The following is a 23,227-nucleotide window of genomic DNA, read 5'->3' as shown; positions in this document are numbered from 1 at the left end:
TTGCTAAACATTACTCCAGACGCACGTTCAGCACAGCAGCACGTCTCCTCTGGAACACCTGCGTTAGCATGCGCTCATGGTGCATTCAAAGACGGCTCGGGAAAACACGTTACTGGATGCTAATAACGGGTTTAGCTGTTGTAACGGCTGAAAAAAGTGCGGGGGGACAGAGGGCCCCTCTGGCAACCACCGTGGTTGCCAGGTTAGTCCGAAGCAAGTAATGTTAGATGGCAGTCTGTGGGTCAGACCATCAGACACAGTCAATTCGGGGGCCCCCTAGTGGCGGCGGGGCCCTAAGCAGCCGCTTAATTCGCGTATAGGGAGAGCCGGCCCTGTTTATATGCGTTCGATGATACAAACCACAGTTAGCACTGAACACATGGTGAAAACTTCGTGCAATACGACTTGCTGAGCAGTAAAATTCACATCACTCCTCTGTAGGGAGGTGAGAGATATTGGAAACACACTGCTGGCCTGAATGTACAGGTCCTTCTCAAAAAATTAGCATATTGTGATAAAGTTCAGTATTTTCTGTAATGTACTGATAAACATTAGACTTTCATATATGTTAGATTCCTTACACACAACTGAAGTAGTTCAAGCCTTTTATTGTTTTAATATTGATGATATTGGCCAAAAAGTAAAGAAAAACCAAAAATCCTTATCTCAAAAAATTAGCATATTATGAAAAGGTACTCTAAACGAGCTATTAACCTAATCATCTGAATCAACGAGTTAACTCTAAACACCTGCAAAAGATTCCAGAGGCCTTTAAAAACTCCCAGCCTGGTTCGTTACTCAAAACCGCAATCATGGGTAAGACTGCCGACCTGACTGCTGTCCAGAAGGCCATCATTGACACCCTCAAGCAAGAGGGTAAGACACAGAAAGAAATTTCTGAGCGAATAGGCTGCTCCCAGAGTGCTGTATCAAGGCACCTCTGTGGGAAGGAAAAAGTGTGGCAGAAAACGCTGCACAACTACAAGAGGTGACCGAACCCTGAGGAAGATTGTGGAGAAGGGCCGATTCCAGACCTTGGGGGACCTGTGGAAGCAGGGACTGAGCCTGGAGTAGAAACATCCAGAGCCACCGTGCACAGGCATGTGCAGGAAATGGGCTACAGGTGCCACATTCCCCAGGTCAAGCCACTTTTGAACCAGAAACAGCGGCAGAAGCGCCTGACCTTGGCTACAGAGAAGCAGCACTGGACTGTTGCTCAGTGGTCCAAAGCACTTTTTTTGGATGAAAGCAAATTTTGCATGTCATTTGGAAATCAAGGTGCCAGAGTCTGGAGGAAGACTGGGCAGAAGAAAATGCCAAAATGCCTGAAGTCCAGTGTCAAGTACCCACAATCAGTGATGGTCTGGGGTGCCATGTCAGCTGCTGGTGGTGGTCCACTGTGTTTTATCAAGGACAGGGTCAATGCAGCTGGCTATCAGGAGATTTTGGAGCACTTCATGCTTGCATCTGCTGAAAAGCTTTATGGAGATGAAGATTTCATTTTTCAGCACGACCTGGCACCTGCTCACAGTGCCAAAACCACTGGGAAATGGTTTACTGACCATGGTATTGCTGTGCTCAATTGGCCTGCCAACTCTCCTGACCTGAACCCCATAGAGAATCTGTGGGATATTGTGAAGAGGAAGTTGAGTCACCAGACCCACCACTGTGGATGAGCTTAAGGCCGCTATCGAAGCATCCTGGGCCTCCATAACACCTCAGCAGTGCCACAGGCTGATTGCCTCCATGCCACGCCGCATTGAAGCAGTCATTTCTGCAAAAGGATTCCCGACCAAGTACTGAGTGCATAAGTGAACATAATTATTTGAAGGTTGACTTTTTTTGTATTAAAAACACTTTTCTTTTATTGGTCGGATGGAATATGCTAATTTTTGAGATAGGGATTTTTGGTTTTTCTTTACTTTTTGGCCAATATCATCAATATTAAAACAATAAAAGGCTTGAACTACTTCAGTTGTGTGTAATGAATCTAACATATATAAAAGTCTAATGTTTATCAGTACATTACAGAAAATACTGAACTTTATCACAATATGCTAATTTTTGAGAAGGACCTGTACGTAGTGAAGCTCAAAGTCAAGTTAATGTGCCTTTTCTCAACATCGTGCACCCTCCATCAGAAAATCCTGTATTATTCTTAAAAGCCATACAACAGTTAAGAGCCTCTGTTATGCTTACTGCCCATCTCTCTGAACATTTTCTCTTATTTTTCCAGTGTTTGCTGCCATGCTGGTGGTTCCTCTGTCCTACTTCTAGCATTTGCAAACGCCTCAAAATTGTGCTGGGACCTGTGATATTTTGTAAAAATGTTTGTGGTACACGACCAGAGTGTAGGACTTTGTGGTGTCGAGTGGGAAGGTTGTAAATTGTCACTAATTAAACACACAATTTGGATGTTATCATACCATAGAATAGGCATGATCATTCCCATACATGTAGGCAGGTAGAGACATGATCCACCTTCTAGTAGAATCAGGATGTTGTTATCTTTTCTAATTTAGCACTTACAAAGAGGAACAAAAGACCACATTTAGAGGCTGGATGAGATGAAGAAGGTATAAATCTGTGAACTTTCATCCAGGAAACTGAAGTCTGAGTGTTGTCTTAGACCATAATTATAGTTTAACTTGTTGAACTGAAGGTTTATTTACATTTTTTTTCAGTCAGTGCAAGTTTAGGAACCGAAATTACCATTTAGATTTTTGTTGGGCTGAAAATGCACCCTAAGCCCCATTTTGTGTTCTAATTCACATGACCAGATAGGGTTACTTTGTGTTTATCAATGATCATGATGGATGATAACATGCCTACTGAGTCTACTAGAAGATGGAGGAGGTTCCTGCTGGCCCATATGTGTGGGACACCCTCATAACATTCAAAATGGGTGAACTGAATAGCTCTCACTCAACTCCTCTCTTTCCAAGTGTGTAGGATGACCTAAGGTGTCTGTCACTTCAACGTTAGGAATGCAAAAGGCTCTCTCTTGAGCCAATATTTGGTTTGTCCCTTCTGGGCAGCTGTAGAAACATGGTGACACGACACTCTGTTGAAGAGGCCTACTCCCTTTGTGGATATGAGAGGCTCAGTCTAAGCTAACAAAAAACTGTTTGTAGTTACAGGTGATCATACACAAGTGAAAACATAATTATGAATATCAGATTACGTCTTTGAGGCTGCACTGTGGCTTGGTGGTTAACACTTTTGCCTTGTGGCTGGAAGATCCTCAGTTTGCATCTTGGCCTTCCTGGGATCTTTCTGCATGGAGTTTGCATGTTCTCCCTGTGCATGCGTGGGTTTTCTCCAGGTACTCCAGCTTCCTCCCACAGTCCAAAAATATGCTGAGGTTAATTGATTACTCTAAATTGTTCGTCTGTATATGTAGCCCTGTGACAGACTGGCGACCTGTCCAGGGTGTCCCCTGCCTTCGCCCGAGTCAGCTGGGATAGGCTCCAGCACCCCCCGCGACCCTAGTGAGGATAAAGCAGTGTATAGAGAATGGAGGGATATTCATATCATTCATCTTGATTCAATGAACCATTCTGGACTCATGGCTGCTGCTTGGTGCTGGATTTCTTTAGACTCTGAGGGGCTACAAGACAAAGTTTCCCAGTTATGTGGCCTGGCATCATATTTTTATTTAAATGATATAATATTATGAGATATGCCACAAGGCAACACAATTCACTGACTTCATAATTAATTTGAACGGTGGTTTGAAAGCAAAGCTCAACATCTTGTTGTACCGTTTCATTGTCCTCATTTGTCGTTTCAAACCACGAGCTCGTTTTAGTGAAAAAGTCCACAGTGACAGCACATTTGGCTGCATGTGTTTCCAGAGCGTTCCTCTTTTTAATTCTTGCTTTCTTCGCGCCACTCTTGTTCATTCTATTTTCGATCTTTCAAACACCTCTGACTGTGGAGAAGTTTTTTCCACTTAGATGCTGTTCTGACACAGAGCCAGCAGATGTCACTCTTCTGTCAAAGTGGTTCACTGCTTCATGAAGCTTCCATCTCACTTTCACTAAAGAAGTCACCATTGCCTAGACACGTGTGTAAATGCACATAGAGAACTGATGGTTTTTGCTGCTACGTGTGATGCTGCAGGTGTTTATTAAAGTCAGAGGAAATAGTCTGATAACCAGCAGGTGTGGGCAGAAAACAGGAGTGAATGAGGTGTAAGAATGTTTCTGCAAAATCCCAGAATTACATTCAGTGCAAACTGAGCATTATTGTTTCAAACATGAATCTAACACGTGTCAGATTTGAGGCACATTAGTATCTGGACTTTGGTAGACATTAAACGGAAACTTTAATGAGATTTGCTTTCTAGCGTCCTGAGATTTGGATACAGACCACAACAAAGAGCGATCGCCAGGTAATGTGGAGGTTTTCGTTCACTTCTCATCTCTAGTATGTTGTGGGACACTCATTGAGACTATCCGAGCCGGTCAGTGTGGGGGAAAAAGCACGTTAGGGCGGACTTTGATCCGGGGGGGCGCAAGTTGCCCCATACTTTGCGCTAGCTGAGCTGCTAAGCTGCCTTCCTGGCTAAATACTGGAGCTATGTCGAAAATTCATTTCTCCATCACTCACATGTATGAAATGATATATGAAAACAGACCCCAGGTTGAAAAAAACGAAGTTCCCCTTTAAGTCAATGTGTTATGTACTAGTTACCTGTTGGGGGCGCTGCGACCCCTAGACACAACCTGATCTACTCTGCCTGGGTGTCCTGGGTGATGGAGTGTGATGTTGAAAGAGCCGAAACAGTCCAGGAAGCATCACTGATGATGTGTTCAGGTTCATCAACTGTGTGTTGTATCTACTTGAGATGCGCTGCTTTGGATAAAAGCGTCTGATAAATGAAACTGTTGAATTGCAGTGAACAGCATACGACACAAGGGAGAACCAAAACAGGCAACAATGCATAATAGTTGGTTATGTTGCACAGCTCAGGTTGGAGCATCTCTAATGACTGACCACACACACACTGAGGATTTCAAATCTGCACTTTTCATTCTGAAACAATCTACAAGACCGAAACACTTAAACTGCTCCTCCTATTGTAACCAAATCTAACTTTTCTGCCTGGAACACATCCAGGGACTGAATGCATCCTGTAATCTAGGACAAGGATGCAGCATGAGCAGGGATTAATCAGAATAGAACAGAATAGCTACTTTATTGTCAACCGCAACAGACACTAGTTGGTGCACATTATGACTGAATTTCAGATACAATCTGTTAATGTTAGTGTATTTACTCCAAGTAAACACTCAACCAGCAGTATGTTCAAATGCTGTGCAGTTTTAAGATGGAGTCCAGGTGTTTGTGAGAAACCAGTGGTTTGAAAGCACATTTTTTAAACTAATTTAGTTTGAGAACCATAACACATGCTCTCCAAAAATAAGTATAAAAGGAAGGGTGCATTATGTTACACTTTAAAACAAACAGAGTTCTGTTGTGTTCTTTTGTTTTTTATTTGAGGATCTCTCTTTTTGCAGTTGATCAGATCAACCATGTGGTCCCAGTGTGAAGGAAAAAAACTTCCTGTTGTTGGTAAGCTTTAAAAACCTTCTGGTTGGGTTGAGGGTAGAGAGGAAGGAGAGAACATGAAGACGTTGGAGGTCGCTGAAGCCGACGACAGCAGATCAGAAACATGCAGCTCCAGATCCAGAGAAACCTGCAGAGGACAAAACACAAAGTCAGTGACATACAAAGGTGGCGTCTAACTGTATGAAGACATAAAGAGGAGAGGAGAGAGGAGAGAGGAATACATCATGCGAAATCCTCCAGCAGCCTGGGTTGGAAAATGAACATTTTGAGAAAAAACTGAGTCTAACAATGAGCTAAATGCAGTTAAAGCTGTCATTCACAGCATCTGTACGGATATTTAAGTCACCTGTTGTAATGACTCTGTCTGTACTAAGACTAAATTAGTGAAGAACTCTGAAAATTCAGATAGAAACTCTGAGGGAGAGGCAGGTGGGAGATGAACAACTAACAGAACTTAGAGACATTACAAAGGTGAACTGCAGAGATGGTGCATTTTAGTGTTCAAAGTCACCTTTTCATTTGGTTATTGATCTGATCTTTCATAAGATCGGGGGTCTTGGAGAGATGGCTCTAAAGACAGCAAAAAGAGAGAAAACTTTAATTGACTCAGACAAATAATTACATCTGAGCTAAATGACTTCACATACTCATATTAACATTAAGTTTCTAATTAGCCAGTCTATTTGATAAACTTACCTTGTGTTAATTGCATGGTCTCACGAGTCATGCACTGGTCCTGGATCTGCCTCCCGTCATCTCTGGTCCATCCTGTCTGAATCTGCTTGATGTCGTTGAAGCACCAATTCTTTAAAAAAAAAGAGAGAGATACAGATGTATTTTTCAATTGATTCTGACATCACTACATTTTGTCAGACTGTGATGTGCTACATACTAAATCCCTGCAGTGTCTGTTGGCTCATTCTTTCTTTTCACATTTAAATTACCAGTGCATCCGGTAAAATCTCAATAAAGTTTCTTCTCCTCACAGGGCGGTCATCGTCTCTGGCTTCATCTCTGTTGGGGCTCGGTCACTCGTCTTCAAATCGTCTTTGGGGTCGTCCTTGTCTTGGTCTTGGGTCCCGGGATCATCAGTCTGAAAGAAATCAAAAAGAAAAACGCGGCAGAATCTTGTCGACGTGTGTTATTGTTGAGATTTCAAAAATATTAGATATATGAATGCAAAGTCAAAATCCAAAACTCACCGTTTCATGCAGCAGCATTCACAGGGATCCTTACGTACCTCTCCTGGAAACTTCCCTCTGGCAGCGAGACTTTCACCCTCACACTACACTTACTATCTTAAATAACACATTTAACCACCCCTTTTAATCCCAGTGTGACTCTCCTGAACTGTGATCTTGTCACTGTGGACTCCACTGTGGGTCCAGGGTGGGATACAGACGCACATGTTGCTTCTCTGTGACATGCCGTCTGCATCCTGTTCACCTTCTGACAGAGCGGAGCTTCACTGTGAGGGGGGGCACCACAGGAGGTTTCCCACAATGCCCCCCAGATCCGCCCACACCTCTGACGGGCACCCTGACAAGAGTCCCACCGACAAGAACCGAGCTCAGACAGAATCACACAAAATACAGTCGAAGAAAATTCATCCAAATAAAGTTGGAATAGATCTGATCAGACATAATCACAAGAGATTCATTCAAATAAAAACTGACCAGATCACATCCAGAAAATCACACGTAGCTAAAATGTTTAAAACAAAACGGGGTAAATTTAATGAAATGAAAGGTTTGTGAACCTTCTTACCTGGAGGTTGGCTGGCAGGAAGTCCAGCAGCCCTCTTAGGTAAGGCAGGAGGCATCTGAGGAGAGAAACTCGCACACTGGTTAGAAAAAATGCTAAGAGAGGACCTCCTGCATGTTTGTCAGCATTCTGTATGTTTGTCAGGAGGTCCCTCAACAGAAAAACTTGGAGGGGAAGAAGAGTCCTCCGATATCCTGCAACTCCAAGGGAGGGGAGAAAAAGAAGGGTGAGAGGGGGAGGAGGGGGAGTAGATAGGAGAGAGGGGGGAAGGGAGAAAAAGAAGAGTTTTTTTTGTTTTGTTTTTTAGAAAAAGAAGAGTTTTTTGAGAAAAAGAAGAGTTTTTGGGGTTTTTTTGAGAAAAAGGAGAGTTTTTTTGAGAAAAGAGAGCTTTTTTTTTAGAAAAACAAGAGTTTTTTTGTTTTTTTCAGAAAAAGAAGTTTTTGAGAATTTTTTTTTCTTTTTTTTGAGAAAAAAAGAGTTTTTTTGAGAAAAAGTTTTTTTTATTTTTTGAGAAAAAGAAGAGGTTTTGTTTTGTTTTTTGAGAAAAAGACGAGTTTTTTTGTGGAGGGAGAGGTGGGGGGAGACAAGCGAGGATGCTTGGAGGGAGGGGGGAGGAGGAAGAGGGGGAGGAAGAGGAGAGAGGAGAGGGGGGGGGAGACAAGCGAGGACGCTTGGAGGAGGGGGGGAGGAGGAAGAGGGGGAGGAAGAGGAGAGAGGAGGGGGGGGAGACAAGCGAGGACGCTTGGAGGGAGGGGGGAGGAGGAAGAGGGGAGGAAGAGGAGAGAGGAGAGGGGGAGGGAGACAAGCGAGGACGCTTGGAGGGAGGGGGGGAGGAGGAAGAGGGGAGGAAGAGGAGAGAGGAGAGGGGGGGGAGACAAGCGAGGACGCTTGGAGGGAGGGGGGAGGAGGAAGAGGGGAGGAAGAGGAGAGAGGAGGGGGGGAGACAAGCGAGGACGCTTGGAGGGAGGGGGGAGGAGGAAGAGGGGAGGAAGAGGAGAGAGGAGAGGGGGGGAGACAAGCGAGGACGCTTGGAGGGAGGGGGGAGGAGGAAGAGGGGAGGAAGAGGAGAGAGGAGAGGGGGGGGAGACAAGCGAGGACGCTTGGAGGGAGGGGGGAGGAGGAAGAGGGAGAGGAAGAGGAGAGAGGAGAGGGGGGGGGACAAGCGAGGACGCTTGGAGGGAGGGGGGAGGAGGAAGAGGGGGAGGAAGAGGAGAGAGGAGAGGGGAGGGAGACAAGCGAGGACGCTTGGAGGGAGGGGGGAGGAGGAAGAGGGGGAGGAAGAGGAGAGAGGAGAGGGGAGGGAGACAAGCGAGGACGCTTGGAGGGAGGGGGGAGGAGGAAGAGGGGGAGGAAGAGGAGAGAGGAGAGGGGAGGGAGACAAGCGAGGACGCTTGGAGGGAGGGGGGAGGAGGAGGGAGCGCATGGTGGAGGTGAGGGTGTGCTGTACCTTGGAGAGTCGCTGGGGTCCGACGTCCGCTGGAAACAGAAACAAAAACAACATTTCAACACAGACTCAGGAAACTGGAGCAAAGAGGTGAAGCTGCTCAAAGAGGGACGCTCAGGAGAACCTCAGAGGAACTCAGAGGAGAACATGTTGCTGCACCCCGAGTCTCTGATCGACTCCAGCTTCAGGGTTTCAGGAAGATGCTTCACATTTCTGCTCAGAGACTAATCCAGAAAGAAAACTTCTCAACTAAAATCCTCACTTTGTTTATCTTTAGTCAGCAGAGACTAAAAACTCACACAGCTCTGCAACGTCACAAACCAGCTCTCATGAATGCTCCTCGTTTTACTTCTCCATCATTTCACTTATTTTAACTCCAAATTCCATAAATACCATGCATCAAAATGCAAAACACTAAATCTGTTTTACAAAAATGATCTTTTAACAATAATAATACAGTAAACAACTGTGAATATAGATTAAAATATCTGTAAAGTATTTAAATTATAATACTATTAAAGTAGAACCAAAATAATAATTATTGTATTACAGATTATATTTTCTGAAATACTACTACTACTACTACTACATAATAATAATAATAATAATAATAATAATAATAATGTTTACAAAATAAATACAGATATTTGCTGTTCTTTTTCACTTGGACAATACACTATTCCATTATTTTTAACAATAATAATACAGTAAACCACTGTGAATATGGGTTAAAAAATAATGGAAACCACAGGAAACATCTGTGATGTATTTAAATAAAAATTATATTAAAATAACCGTAATAATAATCAACTCTGGCTTCCTCCCACAGTCCAAAAATATGCTGAGGTTAATTGATTACTCTAAATTGCCAGTGTCATCAGAGTATTTCTGAATGTGGCAGGACTCAGTGCTGTATTTGAAGTCAGATGTACACAGAGTGAATGGAGCCATTGTTCCTTGTGCAGGCCCAGTACTACTCATTTCATACTGTTTGTCTGTATATGTAGCCCTGCGACAGACTGGCGACCTGTCCAGGGTGTCCCCTGCCTTCCCCCGAGTCAGCTGAGATCGGCTCCAGCACCCCCCGCGACCCGAGTGAGGATAAAGCGGTGTATAGAGAATTTTTAAGTAATAACCTCAGCATATTTTTGGACTGTGGGAGGAAGCCGGAGTGCCCGGAGAAAACCCACGCATGCACAGGGAGAACATGCAAACTACCATTAGCATTTACTATTTGATTTCCATCCCCAATGTACACATTTTTTTCTTGTAGCTAACAGCAAATATTTGTAAATTAACTATATTTTGCCGATTTAAATACAGTGAAAATAACATACATTTAGTGCCAATTGTTGTGAAATAATAATAACAATGATTAGTGTTTATAAAAATACATATTTTTGATGTGGATATTACACGTGCACGTTCTGACGTCGGGACGTTTCCCCTCGCGACGCTTCTTCAAATACTTCCATCGTCATGGTTACCAAAGATACACATTTCTTAGTGTTTTATGAAATATGGGCCAGTCGCCATCTTGCTTTTTAATTTCTGAAACCAAATTATACAGAACCGGGTATCTTCTTGCTGCAAGGCGAAAGTGCCAACCACTACTCCAATGTGCAGCCACATTGTGAAATAACAAATATCAATTTATAAAATGCAGATTTTTGACGTTTTTCATAGTGAACATGTAAATTATTCATTTTACTGGTCTCGGCACATTTAAATCAATATCCACATCATGATAAACTGAACGTTTGATCGGAAACCTTAAAAAGAGGCTCCGAGGACCTTCAATGCTTCACACACAACTGATCATATTTGGAACATTTTATGAGAAATGGACCAGCAGCCATTTTCCACCGAACTTTCCATGTTAAACTAGAAACGCACTCGGAGAGCGCAGACCTTCGCCAGGCCATCTGTTTGTCTGTTTGTCTGTTAACATAACTCGAAAAGTCATGGACGGATTTTCACCATTTTTACAGAATGCCCGGAAGCCCAAAGTAACAATCTATTAGATTTTGGAGGTGATCCGGATCACCGTCTGGATCCAGGATTTTTTTGAAGGACTGTACAATTTTGAGAGATGCCATCTCTCAAAATTGTACAGACGGTGATCCGGATCACCTCCAAAAACTAATCGATTGTTACTTTTGGCCTTCCGGGCATTCTGTAAAAATCTGGTGAAAATCCCTCCATGACTTTTTGAGTTATGCTGTTAATTATCAGACAAACTCCGATGATTACATAACCTCCTGGCGGAGGTAACAAAATAACAGTTTTATCTACACATTCTCCTGTACGGTTATACAGCAAAACACAGTGTTCAGAGAAGATCAGCTGATGAGAAAAGCATGAAAATAATTTTCTTACCTTCATGTTGACAGTCCAAATGCAAAATGGAAAGTTCGAACGTCAACAGGCCTTTTGTAGGTGCGCGTCACCTTCTGTTGCCATGATTTAAAAGATGCACTGTGCTTGACCAGTTCTGATCTGCAGCTAAAACAATCGTCCATGTTGTCCATTTCTGTTTCGCTTTTCCACGTATGCGCACGAGTTTCCATCGCCTGTCAGAGATGTGTGGAGCCTCAAAGCTACCTGAACCTTTTCTGACAAGATCCGCCTCTGATTGAAGCATCTTAGTGAGAACAAGATCCTGAAAAGCAAATTATTGCACGAAAATCATCTTATAGTCCTTCTAATAACACAGTTCAAGCAGTGCTGCGTAATTTTGTGCTTAATGGCCGCTTACCTTAATGAAATTCTCCTGGCAGCTCTGATGGATCTCGGGATTCATCCACAGAAGATTAAATACAAATAAATAAACCCTATAAACCCAGAATCATTGTGGAACAGAGACTGAATATCAGGGCCAGAGTGGGATTCATGCTCAGCCCTGGAGTTTCAGGCCCACTTTAGATCACGACCTATTAATGTGGGAATATTTATTTACTTTGATTTTCTTTATTTGCATGATTATTTGGTGTGTGGTTTCCTTATATTTTGTTGTGAAATTATTTGTTTGATTTCTGTGTTGGTTTGCCAAATTGCATGCCTTGTGTTGCTTTTCTTTGTATATTTCTTTTTTTTTTTTTCTGGATGGGTTCAGGTCACGCCCACTGCCTGCCTGTGTGTGCCGGGAACAGAGACTGTGAACATTGGTTGAGCGCACCTGGTGCCAATCAGTTTGATTACGCAGGACAGAATCTGGGGCAATGACAGCAAACAAAAGAGATAATCAACAGCAGAGAGGGGGAGCCGCAGGGCGAGCGGCGGAGAGGCAGCGGTGAACGGCAGCACGACAGGCAACAGGGCAGAAGCGACGCTGAATGGCGGTGTGTAACGAGCAACATGGCAGACTACTAGGCTGAACAAGGGCGCACAGCACCGGCACCAAGCCAGGACGAACAGAGAGAGAGAGAGAGACGCACGGGAGCCACGAAGTGGGGCCAGTTTTGGAACGCACGGCGGTGCTCAACGAGTGTTTGCGCCATACTGGGCGGCTTAGATATAGCCGCTCAGACCCGGTGAGTCACCACACACGGGAGGGATACGCGTGGGTCCTTTACTGCTTTCCCCCACTGGCAGCTCCTCTCTTTGTCCCAGGCTCCAGAGCCTGTGTAATCGCGAGGAGCAGCGCCGTGGCCCCGGAGGACTGGAGAAGCTCCCCTGACCCCCCCACCAAAGAAGAGGCCCCGCGTGACGAGTCCAGTGGTCACCAATTCCTTAGTGACTTTAAGAACTTTTAGTCTGCTAAATTTTTATTGTAAACACTTATTTGTAGACAAATTTACTGGAACGGAGTAAATTTTGTTTTATCCTCTGCTCACCTCTGGGTTAAGAACCTCTTTTAATCGGGTCCTCGTCCCTTACAAGGTGGCGTTGTCAGCTTTAATTGCTTCTTAATCCAAATTACCCAATTTAAATTCTATTTTAAAAGTTTTAATCTGAATCATACACCCCACTCGGCCTGACATTAATATTAAAATCATGTAACTACATGTTAAGTCTACAATAGCACACTTTTCTGTAAAGCCCTGTAATTCAGTGTATTTTTCTAAAATACTTCCAATTCAGTGCAAGTAAGGGTTGCTTCACAATGTGGATTTATTTCAACATAAGTGCACATCTCCAACATTATTTTTTTACAACACATACTTGTCAACAATATCAGAATCTCTATTCTGTTCAAATAAGTGTTCACAGATATTCAAACCTTAAAATTAATTAAAAGAAAAAATATAAATATTTCATTTTAAAGAAATAAAAATAAAATAAGTGTTGCAGTTTCTAATAACGCTATCGTCCATTTTTCCTCTGCAAGGAAACTGTTCCATCGCAACTTAAATTTCACAGAACATCAGTTAAAGGGCAAATCTCCAACACTACTCTTTACAACATCAGCATGTATGTATGTACATCCTGTGACTGAGGGCGAGCAAATTATCAAAACTATCAACCGACTCATCTTCATCTGTCTCATCCCTAACTTGTGGTTCAGGGTTCTGCTGCTGTGATCAGTCCCTGAGGAGAGTCTCCTCCATAGACATAATAAAGAGGAGACGCTGCAGAGGTGTCTCTAACCAATCAAGAAATCACATCACAACTGTGATATCTGATAGGCTGCAACTCAACTGGGAAGCATCATCAATCGGCATAAATTTACCCATGATAAAAGGCTCAACTGGAGGGGACAATGGTTTTGCACATTTCTGCCGGATGCATATTTTGGACCATATGTTTTGGATATGTCATTACTCTGCATTCATTTTACTTCCAGCTGTCTCCAGAACTCTCTGTAGCAGATTAGATTCCTCTGAGGCAACTTTAATTCCCTTTCTGATTTTTGCAACTAATTACTTTGATCATTTTGCTTTGAACCTTTTCCAGAAAAGTGTGACAAACCCCTCCTCCTTGCGCTCAACTTTTAAAAAAAGAAAACTGTAAAGGACTCTCCATAAGCTTTGCATTTAAACAAACTGGCCTGACTGACCGTTTGAACCAGCGAGAAATGCACTGATACCACTTTTTCGGATCAAATACAAGTCCTTTTACAGGTCTATTTGCTTTCTGTGCAGGGCCGGCCCTTGGACTTTGGTGGCCCTAAGCAAGATTTTTTTTGTGGCCCCAAAACATGCACAGGGCAACTACCAAATCACATGCTCAGCTTGTAATTGGGTTAAAACACACATGCACATGATTAACAGCAAATATTCAGCCCACTCCTGAACTTCCTTTTTGGAGCCATGATGCCATCTCTAGTGCTACTGCTTTTCCATCTGTGGCTTCTCCAGACCAGTGTAATCGATCAAGTTTGAAACGGTGCCGTGGTGTCACAGTAGCCTAACTTACGCACGAAGCATGGAGTCACCAACTGACTGCTGGTTTATTTTTTCTTTCCTGTATTTTTCCCGTATAGTTTTCTAATAAGCCAGTTTAAATTGATATGTTACCATGATGATTTATGTTTTATTGGAAGACAGACATGGGCATAACCACCATCTCAGAAGTGAGGGGGACAAATTTTTCAGAGCGATTTATCATTCTCTTACATTTAATTGCACCGTCCTTAGTGGCTAAAGAACCACATAATCCCTAACAGCCACAGTACAATACCAGGGGACCAACTAGGCTAGTTCTTTAAACTATAAAGTATAAAACTATAAAATCTAAAGTTTTAGTGGCCAAACTCTAGTTGAGTTGACAACAATGTCCCTTGAACATCTACTGGACGAGTAGCCAAAGGTGCCAAACACTGAACATGAAATGATCAGTACTGCCTGGTTTCTCCCTGCAATAGATATCTTATTTTCAGGAAGATATAATCTCTCCTTACCTGTAAAGACCCTACATCCTTGTCCCTGCTGCTGGCCTCTGATCCATCTCCTCCCTGACTCTGCCCTTTCTGTTATGGCAATAAACATAAAAAATGTGGTAAGAAAAATTCTGAAATAGCATTAGGAAGAGTAAAAATTGCAGTAGAATTTAACCTCAAAATCACTTTAACCCATAGATACATATTTTTTTCACCTCTGCAGACCCTGCATGGTCAACATTACTGCTGGCCGCCGCCTCTGGTCCATCTCCTGCCTGACTCTGCTCTTTGTTATGGAAATAATCATTAAAAAATCTGAAAATCAAAATTCTGAGATAGAATTTGAAAGAGAAGCAGTAAAAATAGTTGTAAATTTAACCACATTTATACCATAGATAGCCTTTTCTTTTTTCTCCTCCCTGACTCTCCTCTTTTGGGAGCAAAAGACTTAAATACATGGAGAGCAATTGTGAGCACATCTTCTGCCCAGAAATTAAAGAGGACTGGGTTTATTCCAAGAATAAACTAATTAGCAAGTAATGTAACAGAGGCAACCACATTTGAATTGTTAACTAGCTTAACATATTGATATATTGCCACATTTTACCTTGTCATCATTTAGCTAACAAGTCTAACATTGTTTGCATCCAACAAGTTCACACAACTTACACGGTTTGTTTGGAAAAAACTGTGTAAAGTTTTTTGCTTCTTGCTGGCTCTGGCTGGTTTGCTAAACATTACTCCAGACGCACGTTCAGCACAGCAGCACGTCTCCTCTGGAACACCTGCGTTAGCATGCGCTCATGGTGCATTCAAAGACGGCTCGGGAAAACACGTTACTGGATGCTAACAACGGGTTTAGCTGTTGTAACGGCTGAAAAAAGTGCGGGGGGACAGAGGGCCCCTCTGGCAACCACCGTGGTTGCCAGGTTAGTCCGAAGCAAGTAATGTTAGATGGCAGTCTGTGGGTCAGACCATCAGACACAGTCAATTCGGGGGCCCCCTAGTGGCGGCGGGGCCCTAAGCAGCCGCTTAATTCGCGTATAGGGAGAGCCGGCCCTGTTTATATGCGTTCTATGATACAAACCACAGTTAGCACTGAACACATGGTGAAAACTTCGTGCAATACGACTTGCTGAGCAGTAAAATTCACATCACTCCTCTGTAGGGAGGTGAGAGATATTGGAAACACACTGCTGGCCTGAATGTACAGGTCCTTCTCAAAAAATTAGCATATTGTGATAAAGTTCAGTATTTTCTGTAATGTACTGATAAACATTAGACTTTCATATATGTTAGATTCCTTACACACAACTGAAGTAGTTCAAGCCTTTTATTGTTTTAATATTGATGATATTGGCCAAAAAGTAAAGAAAAACCAAAAATCCTTATCTCAAAAAATTAGCATATTATGAAAAGGTACTCTAAACGAGCTATTAACCTAATCATCTGAATCAACGAGTTAACTCTAAACACCTGCAAAAGATTCCAGAGGCCTTTAAAAACTCCCAGCCTGGTTCGTTACTCAAAACCGCAATCATGGGTAAGACTGCCGACCTGACTGCTGTCCAGAAGGCCATCATTGACACCCTCAAGCAAGAGGGTAAGACACAGAAAGAAATTTCTGAGCGAATAGGCTGCTCCAGAGTGCTGTATCAAGGCACCTCTGTGGGAAGGAAAAAGTGTGGCAGAAAACGCTGCACAACTACAAGAGGTGACCGAACCCTGAGGAAGATTGTGGAGAAGGGCCGATTCCAGACCTTGGGGGACCTGTGGAAGCAGTGGACTGAGCCTGGAGTAGAAACATCCAGAGCCACCGTGCACAGGCATGTGCAGGAAATGGGCTACAGGTGCCGCATTCCCCAGGTCAAGCCACTTTTGAACCAGAAAACAGCGGCAGAAGCGCCTGACCTTGGCTACAGAGAAGCAGCACTGGACTGTTGCTCAGTGGTCCAAAGCACTTTTTTTGGATGAAAGCAAATTTTGCATGTCATTTGGAAATCAAGGTGCCAGAGTCTGGAGGAAGACTGGGCAGAAGAAAATGCCAAAATGCCTGAAGTCCAGTGTCAAGTACCCACAATCAGTGATGGTCTGGGGTGCCATGTCAGCTGCTGGTGGTGGTCCACTGTGTTTTATCAAGGACAGGTCAATGCAGCTGGCTATCAGGAGATTTTGGAGCAGTTCATGCTTGCATCTGCTGAAAAAGCTTTATGGAGATGAAGATTTCATTTTTCAGCACGACCTGGCACCTGCTCACAGTGCCAAAACCACTGGGAAATGGTTTACTGACCATGGTATTGCTGTGCTCAATTGGCCTGCCAACTCTCCTGACCTGAACCCCATAGAGAATCATGTGGGATATTGTGAAGAGGAAGTTGAGTCACCAGACCCACCACTGTGGATGAGCTTAAGGCCGCTAATCGAAGCATCCTGGGCCTCCATAACACCTCAGCAGTGCCAACAGGCTGATTGCCTCCATTGCCCACGCGCATTGAAGCAGTCATTTCTGCAAAAGGATTCCCGACCAAGACTGAGTGCATAAGTGAACATAATTATTTGAAGGTTGACTTTTTTTGTATTAAAAACACTTTTCTTTTATTGGGTCGGATGGAATATGCTAATTTTTTGAGATAGGGATTTTTGGTTTTTCTTTACTTTTTGGCCAATATCATCAATATTAAAACAATAAAAGGCTTGAAACTACTTCAGTTGTGTGTAATGAATCTAACATATACGAAAAGTCTAATGTTTATCAGTACATTACAGAAAATACTGAACTTTTATCAGAATATGCTAATTTTTTGAGAAGGACCTGTACGTAGTGAAGCTCAAAGTCAAGTTAATGTGCCTTTTCTCAACATCGTGGCACCCTCCATCAGAAAATCCTGTATTATTCTTAAAAAGCCATACAACAGTTAAGAGCCTCTGTTATGCTTACTGCCCATCTCTCTGAACATTTCTCTTATTTTTCCAGGTGTTGCTGCCATGCTAGGTGGTTCCTCTGTCCTACTTCTAGCATTGCAAACGCCTCGAAATTGTGCTGGGACCTGTGATATTTTGTAAAAATGTTTGTGGTACACGGACCAGAAGTGTAGGACTTTGTGGTGTCGAGTGGGAAGGTTGTAAATTGTCACTAATTAAACACACAATTTGGATGGTTATCATACCATAGAATAGGCATGATCATTCCCATACATGTAGGCAGGTAGAGACATGAATCCACCTTCTAGTAGATCAGGATGTTGTTATCTTTTCTAATTTAGCACTTACAAAGAGGAACAAAATACCACATTTAGAGGCTGGATGAGATGAAGAAGGTATAAATCTGTGAACTTTCATCCAGGAAAACCTGAAGTCTGAGTGTTGTCTAGACCATAATTATAGTTTAACTTGTTGAAACTGAAGGTTTATTTACATTTTTTTTTTCAGACAGTGCAAGTTTAGGAACCGAAATTACCATTTAGATTTTTGTTGGGCTGAAAATGGCACCCTAAGCCCCATTTTTGTGTGCTAATTCACATGACCAGATAGGGTTACTTTGTGTTTATCAATGATCATGATGGATGATAACATGCCTACTGAGTCTACTAGAAGATGAGGAGGTTCCTGCTGGCCCATAATGTGTGGGACACCCTGATAAACATTCAAAATGGTGAACTGAATAGCTCTCACTCAACTCCTCTCTTCCAAGTGTGTTAGGATGACCTAAGTGTCTGTCCACTCAACTTTAGGATTGCAAAAGGCTCTCTCTTGAGCCAATATTTTGGTTTGTCCCTTCTGGGCAGCTGTAGAAACATGTGACACGACACTCTGTTGAAGAGGCCTACTCCCTTGTGGATATAGAAAGGCTCAGTCTAGCTAACAAAAAAACTGTTTGTAGTTTACAGGTGATCATTACACAAGTGAAAACATAATTATGAATATCAGATTACGTCTTTGGGCTGCACAGTGGCTTGGTGGTTAACACTTTGCCTTGTGGCTGGAAGATCCTCAGTTTGCATCTTGGCCTTCCTGGGATCTTTCTGCATGGAGTTTGCATGTTCTCCCTGTGCATGCGTGGGTTTTCTCCAGGTACTCCAGCTTCCTCCCACAGTCCAAAATATTATGCTGAGGTTAATTGATTTCTCTAAATTGCCCGTAGTGTGATGTTCGCCTGTGTATGTAGCCCTGTGACAGACTGGCGACCTGTCCAGGGTGTCCCCTGCCTTTCGCCCGAGTCAGCTGGATAGGCTCCAGCACCCCCCGCGACCCAAGTGAGGATAAAGCAGTGTATAGAGAATGAGGGATATTCATCTCATTCATCTTGATTCAATGAACCATTCTGGACTCATTGGCTGCTGCTTGGTGCTGGATTTCTTTAGACTCTGAGGGGCTACAAGACAAAGTTTCCCAGTTATGTGGCCTGGCATCATATTTTATTTAAATGATATAATATTATGAGATATGCCACAAGGCAACACAATTCACTGACTCATAATAATTGAACGGTGTTTGAAAAGCAAAGCTCAACATCTTGTGTACCGTATCATTGTCCTCATTTGTCGTTTCAAACCACGAGCTCGTTTTAGTGAAAAGTCTACACTAGGTGACAGCACATTTGGCTGCATCCTGTGGTTTCCAGGCCGTTCCTCTTTTTAATTCTTGCTTTCTTCGCCGCCGACTCTTGGTTCATTCTAATTTCGATCTTTCAAACACCTCTGACTGTGAGAAGTTTTTTCCACTTAGATGCTGTTCTGACACAGAGCCAGCAGATGTCACCTTCTGTCAAAGTGGTTCACGCTCATGAAGCTTCCATCTCACTTCACTAAAGAAGTCACCATTGCTCCTAGACACGTGTGTAAATGCACATAGAGAACTTGATGGTTTTGCTGCTTACGTTGTGATGTGCAGGTGTTTATTTAAAGTCAGAGGAAATAGTCTGATAACCAGAGGTGTGGGCAGGAGAAACCAGGAACTGAATGAGGTGTAAGAATGTTTCTGCAAAATCCAGAATACATTCAGGTTGCAACACTGGAGCATTATTGTTTTCAACATGAATCTTACCACGTGTAGATTTGAGGCACATTAGTATCTGGACTTTGGTAGACATTAAAGGGTAAACTTTAATGAGATTTGCTTTCTAGCGTCCTGAGATTTGGATACAGACCACAACAAAAGAGCGATCGCCAGGTAATGGGAGGTTTTCGTTTCACTTCTCCATCTCTAGTTATGTTGTGGGACACTCATGAGACTATCCCGAGCCGGTCGTGTGGGAAAAAAGCACGTTAGGGCGGACTTTGATCCGGGGGGGCGCAAGTTGCCCCATACTTTGCGCCTAGCTGAGCTGCTAAGCGTGCCTTCCTGGTAAATACTGGAGCTATGTCGAAATTCATTTCTCCATCACTCCACATTGTATGAAATGATATATTGAAAACAGACCCCAGGTTGAAAAAAACGAAGTTCCCCTTTAAGTCGATGTGTTATGTACTAGTTACCTGTTGGGGGCGCTGCGACCCCTAGACACAACCTGATCTACTCTGCCTGGGTGTCCTGGGTGATGGAGTGTGATGTTGAAAGAGCCGAAACAGTCCAGGAAGCATCACTGATGATGTGTTCAGGTTCATCAACTGTGTGTTGTATCTACTTCAGATGCGCTGCTTTGGATAAAAGCGTCTGATAAATGAAACTGTTGAATTGCAGTGAACAGCATACGACACAAGGGAGAACCAAAACAGGCAACAATGCATAATAGTTGGTTATGTTGCACAGCTCAGGTTGGAGCATCTCTAATGACTGACCACACACACACTGAGGATTTCAAATCTGCACTTTTCATTCTGAAACAATCTACAAGACCGAAACACTTAAACTGCTCCTCCTATTGTAACCAAATCTAACTTTTCTGCCTGGAACACATCCAGGGACTGAATGCATCCTGTAATCTAGGACAAGGATGCAGCATGAGCAGGGATTAATCAGAATAGAACAGAATAGCTACTTTATTGTCAACCGCAACAGACACTAGTTGGTGCACATTATGACTGAATTTCAGATACAATCTGTTAATGTTAGTGTATTTACTCCAAGTAAACACTCAACCAGCAGTATGTTCAAATGCTGTGCAGTTTTAAGATGGAGTCCAGGTGTTTGTGAGAAACCAGTGGTTTGAAAGCACATTTTTTAAACTAATTTAGTTTGAGAACCATAACACATGCTCTCCAAAAATAAGTATAAAAGGAAGGGTGCATTATGTTACACTTTAAAACAAACAGAGTTCTGTTGTGTTCTTTTGTTTTTTATTTGAGGATCTCTCTTTTTGCAGTTGATCAGATCAACCATGTGGTGCCCAGTGTGAAGGAAAAAAACTTCCTGTTGTTGGGAAGTTTTAAAAACCTTCTGGTTGGGTTGAGGGTAGAGAGGAAGGAGAGAACATGAAGACTTTGGAGGTCGCTGAGGCCGACAACAGCAGATCAGAAACATGCAGCTCCAGATCCAGAGAAACCTGCAGAGGACAAAACACAAAGTCAGTGACATACAAAGGTGGCGTCTAACTGTTTGAAGACATAAAGAGGAGAGGAGAGAGGAGAGAGGAATACATCATGTGAAATCCTCCAGCAGCCTGGGTTGGAAAATGAACATTTTGAGAAAAAACTGAGTGTAACAATGAGCTAAATGCAGTTAAAGCTGTCATTCACAGCATCTGCATGGATATTTAAGTCACCTGTTATAATGACTCTGTCTGTACTAAGACTAAATTAGTGAAGAACTCTGAAAATTCAGATAGAAATTCTGAGGGAGAGGCAGGTGGGAGATGAACAACTAACAGAACTTAGAGACATTACAAAGGTGAACTGCAGAGATGGTGCATTTTAGTGTTCAAAGTCACCTTTTCATTTGGTTATTGATCTGATCTTTCATAAGATCGGGGGTCTTGGAGAGATGGCTCTAAAGACAGCAAAAAGAGAGAAAACTTTAATTGACTCAGACAAATAATTACATCTGAGCTAAATGACTTCACATACTCATATTAACATTAAGTTTCTAATTAGCCAGTCTATTTGATAAACTTACCTTGTGTTAATTGCATGGTCTCACGAGTCATGCACTGGTCCTGGATCTGCCTCCCGTCATCTCTGGTCCATCCTGTCTGAATCTGCTTGATGTCGTTGAAGCACCAATTCTTTAAAAAAAAAGAGAGAGATACAGATGTATTTTTCAATTGATTCTGACATCACTACATTTTGTCAGACTGTGATGTGCTACATACTAAATCCCTGCAGTGTCTGTTGGCTCATTCTTTCTTTTCACATTTAAATTACCAGTGCATCCGGTAAAATCTCAATAAAGTTTCTTCTCCTCACAGGGCGGTCGTCGTCTCTGGCTTCATCTCTGTTGGGGCTCGGTCACTCGTCTTCAAATCGTCTTTGGGGTCGTCCTTGTCTTGGTCTTGGGTCCCGAGATCATCAGTCTGAAAGAAATCAAAAAGAAAAACGCGGCAGAATCTTGTCGACGTGTGTTATTGTTGAGATTTCAAAAATATTAGATATATGAATGCAAAGTCAAAATCCAAAACTCACCGTTTCATGCAGCAGCATTCACAGGGATCCTTACGTACCTCTCCTGGAAACTTCCCTCTGGCAGCGAGACTTTCACCCTCACACTACACTTACTATCTTAAATAACACATTTAACCACCCCTTTTAATCCCAGTGTGACTCTCCTGAACTGTGATCTTGTCACTGTGGACTCCACTGTGGGTCCAGGGTGGGATACAGACGCACATGTTGCTTCTCTGTGACATGCCGTCTGCATCCTGTTCACCTTCTGACAGAGCGGAGCTTCACTGTGAGGGGGGGCACCACAGGAGGTTTCCCACAATGCCCCCCAGATCCGCCCACACCTCTGACGGGCACCCTGACAAGAGTCCCACCGACAAGAACCGAGCTCAGACAGAATCACACAAAATACAGTCGAAGAAAATTCATCCAAATAAAGTTGGAATAGATCTGATCAGACATAATCACAAGAGATTCATTCAAATAAAAACTGACCAGATCACATCCAGAAAATCACACGTAGCTAAAATGTTTAAAACAAAACGGGGTAAATTTAATGAAATGAAAGGTTTGTGAACCTTCTTACCTGGAGGTTGGCTGGCAGGAAGTCCAGCAGCCCTCTTAGGTAAGGCAGGAGGCATCTGAGGAGAGAAACTCACACTGGTTAGAAAAAAATGCTAAGAGAGGACCTCCTGCATGTTTGTCAGCATTCTGTATGTTTGTCAGGAGGTCCCTCAACAGAAAAACTTGGAGGGGAAGAAGAGTCCTCCGATATCCTGCAACTCCAAGGGAGGGGAGAAAAAGAAGGGTGAGAGGGGGAGGAGGGGGAGTAGATAGGAGAGAGGGGGGAAGGGAGAAAAAGAAGAGTTTTTTGTTTTGTTTTTTAGAAAAAGAAGAGTTTTTTGAGAAAAAGAAGAGTTTTTTTTTTTGAGAAAAAGAAGTTTTTTTTGAGAAAAAGAAGAGTTTTTTTTTTAGAAAAAAAGAGTTTTTTTTTTTTTTAGAAAAAGAAGTTTTTTGAGAATTTTTTTTTTTTTGAGAAAAAGAAGAGTTTTTTTGAGAAAAAGTTTTTTTTATTTTTTTGAGAAA

At 42.7% G+C, this 23,227-nt stretch overlaps 1 protein-coding gene and 2 long non-coding RNA genes across 10 annotated transcripts in view; 1 reads left to right on the top strand and 2 right to left on the bottom strand.

The window, feature by feature from the left end:
• LOC127530367 (uncharacterized) overlaps positions 1–23,227 on the top strand; it is a 128,819-nt gene that overhangs the window by 40,547 nt on the left and 65,045 nt on the right. Inside the window, exon 1 of one of the 2 annotated variants that reach the window (XR_007936979.1) lies at positions 16,255–16,472. The exons of the other annotated variant lie outside the window; for it this stretch is intronic. This is a non-coding gene — a long non-coding RNA (uncharacterized LOC127530367). Of the gene's footprint in view, positions 1–16,254; positions 16,473–23,227 lie in introns of those variants that run through there. 2 annotated transcript variants of the gene reach the window in all.
• LOC127530337 (lymphokine-activated killer T-cell-originated protein kinase homolog) overlaps positions 1–23,227 on the bottom strand; it is a 349,629-nt gene that overhangs the window by 287,243 nt on the left and 39,159 nt on the right. The window lies entirely within an intron of this gene.
• LOC127530341 (uncharacterized) lies at positions 20,937–22,796 on the bottom strand. The gene is made up of 4 exons (XR_007936913.1): positions 21,905–22,796; positions 21,657–21,765; positions 21,472–21,530; positions 20,937–21,087 (listed from the first exon to the last, which is right to left on the bottom strand). It is a non-coding gene; the product is annotated as an uncharacterized LOC127530341 (long non-coding RNA).

Source organism: Acanthochromis polyacanthus, chromosome 16 (assembly GCF_021347895.1).
Source record: "Acanthochromis polyacanthus isolate Apoly-LR-REF ecotype Palm Island chromosome 16, KAUST_Apoly_ChrSc, whole genome shotgun sequence".
In the NCBI taxonomy this organism is placed as follows: domain Eukaryota; kingdom Metazoa; phylum Chordata; class Actinopteri; family Pomacentridae; genus Acanthochromis; species Acanthochromis polyacanthus.
This window is presented reverse-complemented; position numbering and strand designations above follow the sequence as displayed.